The 5,900-nt window shown below is 32.2% G+C and overlaps 1 pseudogene; it reads left to right on the top strand.

Moving 5' to 3' along the window:
* The first annotated feature begins 2,993 nt into the window (after nucleotides 1-2,993).
* Nucleotides 2,994-3,112, top strand: LOC118608404 (annotated as a pseudogene).
* The last annotated feature ends 2,788 nt before the right edge of the window (nucleotides 3,113-5,900 follow it).

The following is a 5,900-nucleotide window of genomic DNA, read 5'->3' on the forward strand; positions in this document are numbered from 1 at the left end:
ATCGGTGAGTTCAGTCCACTTACATTTAGGGTGATTATTGAAATATGAGGTCTTATTATATACATTTTATTTTTTGCTTTCTGGTAGCTCAGTGTTTTTTTCTTTTTTCTTCCTTGTCCTTGTGTTTCTGTTTTCTTTACTTTGGTTGGCTTTTGTGGATTTTGCCTCTGGTTCTTCTTCTTTTATGTTATTGACTTCTCTTTTGAATCTTTGGCATGTGGTTTTATATATATATATATATATATATATACTGTTAAAATATACAGCTGAAACTTACCATTAATATTATCATTAATAAGTTATTAAATTAAAAAAGTCATTTGTGTCCATGTGTTCATTGAGCATTATTTACAATAGCCATGATATGGAAGCAACCTAAATTCCCATCAACAGATGATCTGATAATGAAGATGAGGTACTTATATACAATGGAATATTACTCAGCTGTAAAAAGAATGAAATCTTACCATTTGCAAGAATATGGATGGTTGTTGAATGTATTATGCTAAGTGAAATAAGTCAAACAGAGAAATACATATACCATATGATTTCACTTATATGTGGAATAAAGAACAAAATAAAAAAACAAAACAGAAACAGACTTAGATACGGAGAACAAACTGATGGTTGCCAGATGGTTTGGGCACTTGTGGGACTGGTTAAAAAATGTGAAAGAATTAAGAAGTACAAATTGTTGGTTACAGCATAGTCACAAGGATGTAAAGTACAGTGCAAAAAATATAGTCAATAATATTGTAGTAACTTTGTATGGTGCCAGGTGGATAATAAGCTTATTGGTTGCATTGCTTTATAAATTATATAAATGTCTAAGCCCTATTATGTACACCTGAAACTAATATAAAATAATATTGAATGTCGACTGTAATTGAAAAATAAAACAAATATTTTGAAAGGAAACTTTCAAAGTCTGGATCTTAACCCCATTTTACAGATGAGGATATTGATATGTGAATACGCTGTGCCCCCTGCTGGCTAGCTCGAAGAACTGACCTATCTCTTCCCCACCAGCGTCTTTCTGAGAGATCTGAATCTCTCTACTTGTCTATATATCTTCTCATCTTTGATTGCTTAATTACACTCAGGTAATCTTTATATATACACTCTGTGCTTTTTACACATTCTTTTCCTTCACCTCCTCTAAATGTTATCTAATTACCTCAAAAAAGGTTGTTGTTTATCCTTAATTTCTTTGAGCCATACTTTCCCAGCTATAAAATGGGGCAATTCACAGGCTAGCTGCAATATTTAAATTTGATTATGTACATGAAAGTATGTTGTAATCTATAAATCAATAATCTTCAATTTTAAATGAAATATGTTTTTCTAGAGAACTTTTATTATTGGAGAACAATATTTAGTGCCACAGGGCTTTATCCTTTACCATATTCTATTCAAATATATCAATATCGGGAAAATGTTGCAAGGTCTCAGCTCTGCCATACAGAATGGCAGTGACACTATGTTAGCAGAGCCTAATCAGCCCATATGTCAGCTATGCGGGAGGCAAGCCCCCTGAATGTGTTCAAAAGCAGACAGTTTAAAACAGAACACAGACTCTAGTTAACAGTGGTTAAAAGCCAGACTATCTATGGCTAAAATCTGGGTTTGACTTTGGAACATTATTTAACCTCTCTGTGCCTTTCTGATCTGTAAAGTAGAGATAATAATCCTGACTTCAAGGATTGTTTTGAGGTTTGAATGGGTCAGTACTGAATTGAATGAGTTAATAAAACATGCAAAATGTTTAAACAGTCTCTGTCACAGAATGAGCACTTTATGTGTTAGCTATTTTTTTCCGAAAGCAATGAACATTTGTGAAAGTCAATTGGAAGTTTAATATCTGTAGACATGTAAAAAGTAACATTTCTCTATAGTTGTTTCTATCATTTTTGCAAGGCAATTTTATATATTTGCAAAATATTTCCTTAACACCCAGATTTATAAACTCTTCATTACCAAAAAATGATCATATATCAAAACAAAGTAAAAGTTAGATGAGTTTATTTCATATTTCCCAAGAAACAGGAAAAAATCAAATATTCTTTGCATGGTATTTAAGATCCATCTTAACAGCCAAAACTCACCTTACAGTTCAACATTTGGTCTGGCTACGTATTACCTTTAGGCCTTTGCTCATGCTATATTCTTGCTGCCTGGAATGTCTTTTTCTTCCGTCTTCCACTGGTTCTTTCTCTATACATTCTCCAATACTTGATTTAAATGATTTTTTCCCCATGAGGCGTTTTCCCAATCCCCAAAGTCAAAATCCATTTTTTTCTTCTACTTTTCTGCTTCTATTTATAATTAATTTACATGTATGTTTTTCCTATTAGACTGTAAGCTTATTAAGGGCAAGGACTTGTTTAATTCATCTCTGTCCAATGAAACATTTTTATGCAATATACTCAAATATTTTTTGACCGTGGTCTGCAGGAAAGACCACCAGACTTAGAGTCAAAAAAACTCCTTTGCATTTTTGTCTAAAAAACCTTGTGTCCCAGCTCTGCTTCTTAGTAGCGGTGTAACCTGAGGCAAGATATTTAACTTCTCTGTGCTTCAATATCTGCATCTCGAAAATGATCATAATTATAACTATCTAACAGGTTATTAGTTTGTGACATATGTGGAACTGCTTAATATTGCCTAGAATGATGTATAGCACATAGAGACATAATTTCTCCCTTCTTAGGTATGTGCCACTAAACATTGAATTGTAATTTAATGATGTCCAAACACAAAGAAGTACAGCACTAAACACAGGTTCACTGTCCTGACTGTGGGATCTCTTATGGGTTTTAACATGTTTATCCTCCCAAAAAATCTTTACTTAAAAAAAATATATATTCCATTCATTATCTTTAGAAGCCAATTTATTCAATATTTTCTAAAGGTTAACTTGATGGGTAAACTTAGATAGACAGATAGATAGATAGATAGATAGATAGATAGATAGATAGATAGATAGAAATATAGTCTCTGGCCATGCCACCCTGAACATGTCCGATCCCATCTGATCTCAGAAGCTAAGCAGGATTGGGCCTGGTTAGTACTTGCATGTGAGACCACCTAGGAAGACCAGGTGCTGTAGGCATGAAAAATAAAAAATAAAGGATTGTAAGCTGATAAGGTCCTTGCAGTCTGTGAGGTCAACCAAAGATTGCCTTGCCAGAGAGAGAGAGAGAGAGAGAGAGAGAGAGAGAGAGAGAGAGAGAGAGAGATACATCTCTGGAAATCACAGGTTTATAACTTTGACTATATGCAAATATGAAATTTATGTATGACCAAAAAATGCCATGAATAATGTTTTTTAAAACCCCATAAATGGGGGAAAATATTCGTAATACATACAACAAAGAGCTAACTTTGTAAATATATTGTTCCTAGAAATTGATATAAAAAAGCAAAATAACTCAACAGAAAACAGTACGTAAAGCATATGAACAGTCATAGAAAAATAAAATATGAACTGATAATAAAGATAGAAAAGATGTTCAATTTTATTTATAATTAAGGACATTCAAATGAAAATAATATTGAATAGTATTTATTTTCTTCATCAGATTGTCAAATGCCAAGAAGTTAGATAAAGAGCCAGTATTAACCACAGTGTAGAAAAACAAACATTCTCATATGTTGTTGGTAAGAGAGTAAGCTGGACAGTCTTTTTATAGTATGATTTGGCAGAATCTGTGAAAATTAAAAGAATGGGTACTCTTTGAGTCAGAAATTTTACTTCTAGAATTTTTTTTGAATATAATTGCAAATAAGATATATATGCACACACATATACATATATGGACATAAATATATTCACTACATTATTTATAACAGTAAAAAAAATTAACAATATAAAAATCAACTAAATGTCCATTAAAAAGGAGCTGTTTATATATAAATTATGTTGTATCCGCATAATGGAATACTTATACGACCATTACCATTAAAATGAATAATCTATATTTGTTGATATAGAGAAATATCTAATAAATATTAAGTATGCAATCTTAGGAGTAGGGTGTAATTATCTATATAAAAGATCATACATATATCTATATATTGTATATATAACTAATTTATTATTTGAAGGATTCACAAAAAAACTCTTAAAAAAGTATTACCTCTAAGGAATGGAACAATTATTGAGAAGGAATGGAGAGAGGAGGTGAGAAAAATCTGTGATATTTTCATCTTTCTCTTTCTCCCCTATCTCTTTTCTTTTATCAAGGACATGCATTACTGTTATAATAACAACTAGTCTTAAAATATTATGTCACAGTCTTATTGGACAATTGGATCATTTGAAAATATTGCACTCTTTCTCAGCCTTGAAGTTACTAACATCACAACTTCCATACTATGAAAATAGTAACTAATGTTGATTTTTGGTATATATAAATTAACTTACTGTTTAATGTATTTTTAAGAAGAAACCATCAGAAAGTAGATGCCAAGCTCCTAAGACAGTACTTGATCACTGGTAAATGTTTAATAAAAGTTAACTATGGTTGTTATTACTTCTAGATTGGTATTCTCTCTTCTACTAAATTGCTGCATGATAAGACCTTATCCATGTCACTTCTCTTCTCTGGGCTTTGTTTTCTCCAACTGTACAGTAGGTGGAGTGAAACTAAATAATATCATAATCTGTGACTCTTTCAGACAGAGCTTCCTAATCCCTCACTCTGTTCCGGCTAGAAAAGCAGGGGGTATGCGATAGATTATCTAGAATATTTCTGGCTGCTCCTCAAGGAGTCCACCCTGATTTTCAAGAGGCTCAAACATAACACTGCGTAATAAAAGGCCTACTCTGGCTGGGTGTCATATTGTGGTCTGTTCTTGAAGTTAAAAATAAAGATAATTTTTCACTTGAATTGATGAGGAAAGACTTGTAAGGTGTCTAATCAGGAGGTTTCTTGGATTTGGAAGCAATGCTGAACTTATTTTCATCTAGTGTGAGGGGAAATGAAGGGGAGAAAGAAGAAATCTCCAAGTGAGAAAAATGCTGTAAAATTCTCAGCACCACTTTTGGTGCACTTCAGACTTGCCTACTAGCTTGACTCTTTTCATTGTAAAAGTTTGAAGCTAATAAAATTCATTGAGAAGGCTTTCCCCCACTATGAGAATTAATCTGCACATTTGTAATGAAAGTCATTGACTTTCACATTAAAAGGGACCTGAAAGGCCATAAGAAACAGTGGTTTTCATGATAAAATCCTACAATACAGAGGTATTTGTTTGAGTAGATGGATTAATATTATCTACTTATTAAATTACATTTAAAAATTCTGTAACTCACTAGGGATCTGGAGTTCATTTTATTCCTTAGGGTAAATATACCTAATTCTATGGAACATAGTCTATTTCTTCCTAGTCTTTCTTGGCCCTTCCATTATATAAAGGACAGTGGTACAAAAAATATATCTCGGTATATTTTTTAATTATTTTGTCTACCACTGTGATTTCATAAGGTTGTGTTAGAATACGTATACATGAAGGAATCAAAGTGGCCTTGAGAACAAGCAAAAACAAATACAATTTTCATTTCTTCCTCCAGTTCTGTTGTCATCTGGCAGTTGATGTCTATAAAATTTTAGAAGTTTCTGCAGTATCTGTATGTAAATTAGACAAATACTCATGACCTCAAGTAAAATAATGAGCTCCCCTGCAACAGAGCTCACTATGAGGACATGGAGCATTTCATTATATATTTCAATGGGGAAAATAAATTAAAGAGACCAAAGAAAACTGCAATTAAAACAAAAAAAAATATTGGGATTGGGACTGATTGAGAGAAAAATTCCAAGTCTTTTGTGTAAAAAATATTTTTATTAAAATATAGCTAACATACAACATTGTATTGGTTATACCCCATAGTTACT

The sequence above is a fragment of the Rousettus aegyptiacus genome, unplaced genomic scaffold (assembly GCF_014176215.1).
Source record: "Rousettus aegyptiacus isolate mRouAeg1 unplaced genomic scaffold, mRouAeg1.p scaffold_m13_p_9, whole genome shotgun sequence".
NCBI lineage: Eukaryota > Metazoa > Chordata > Mammalia > Chiroptera > Pteropodidae > Rousettus > Rousettus aegyptiacus.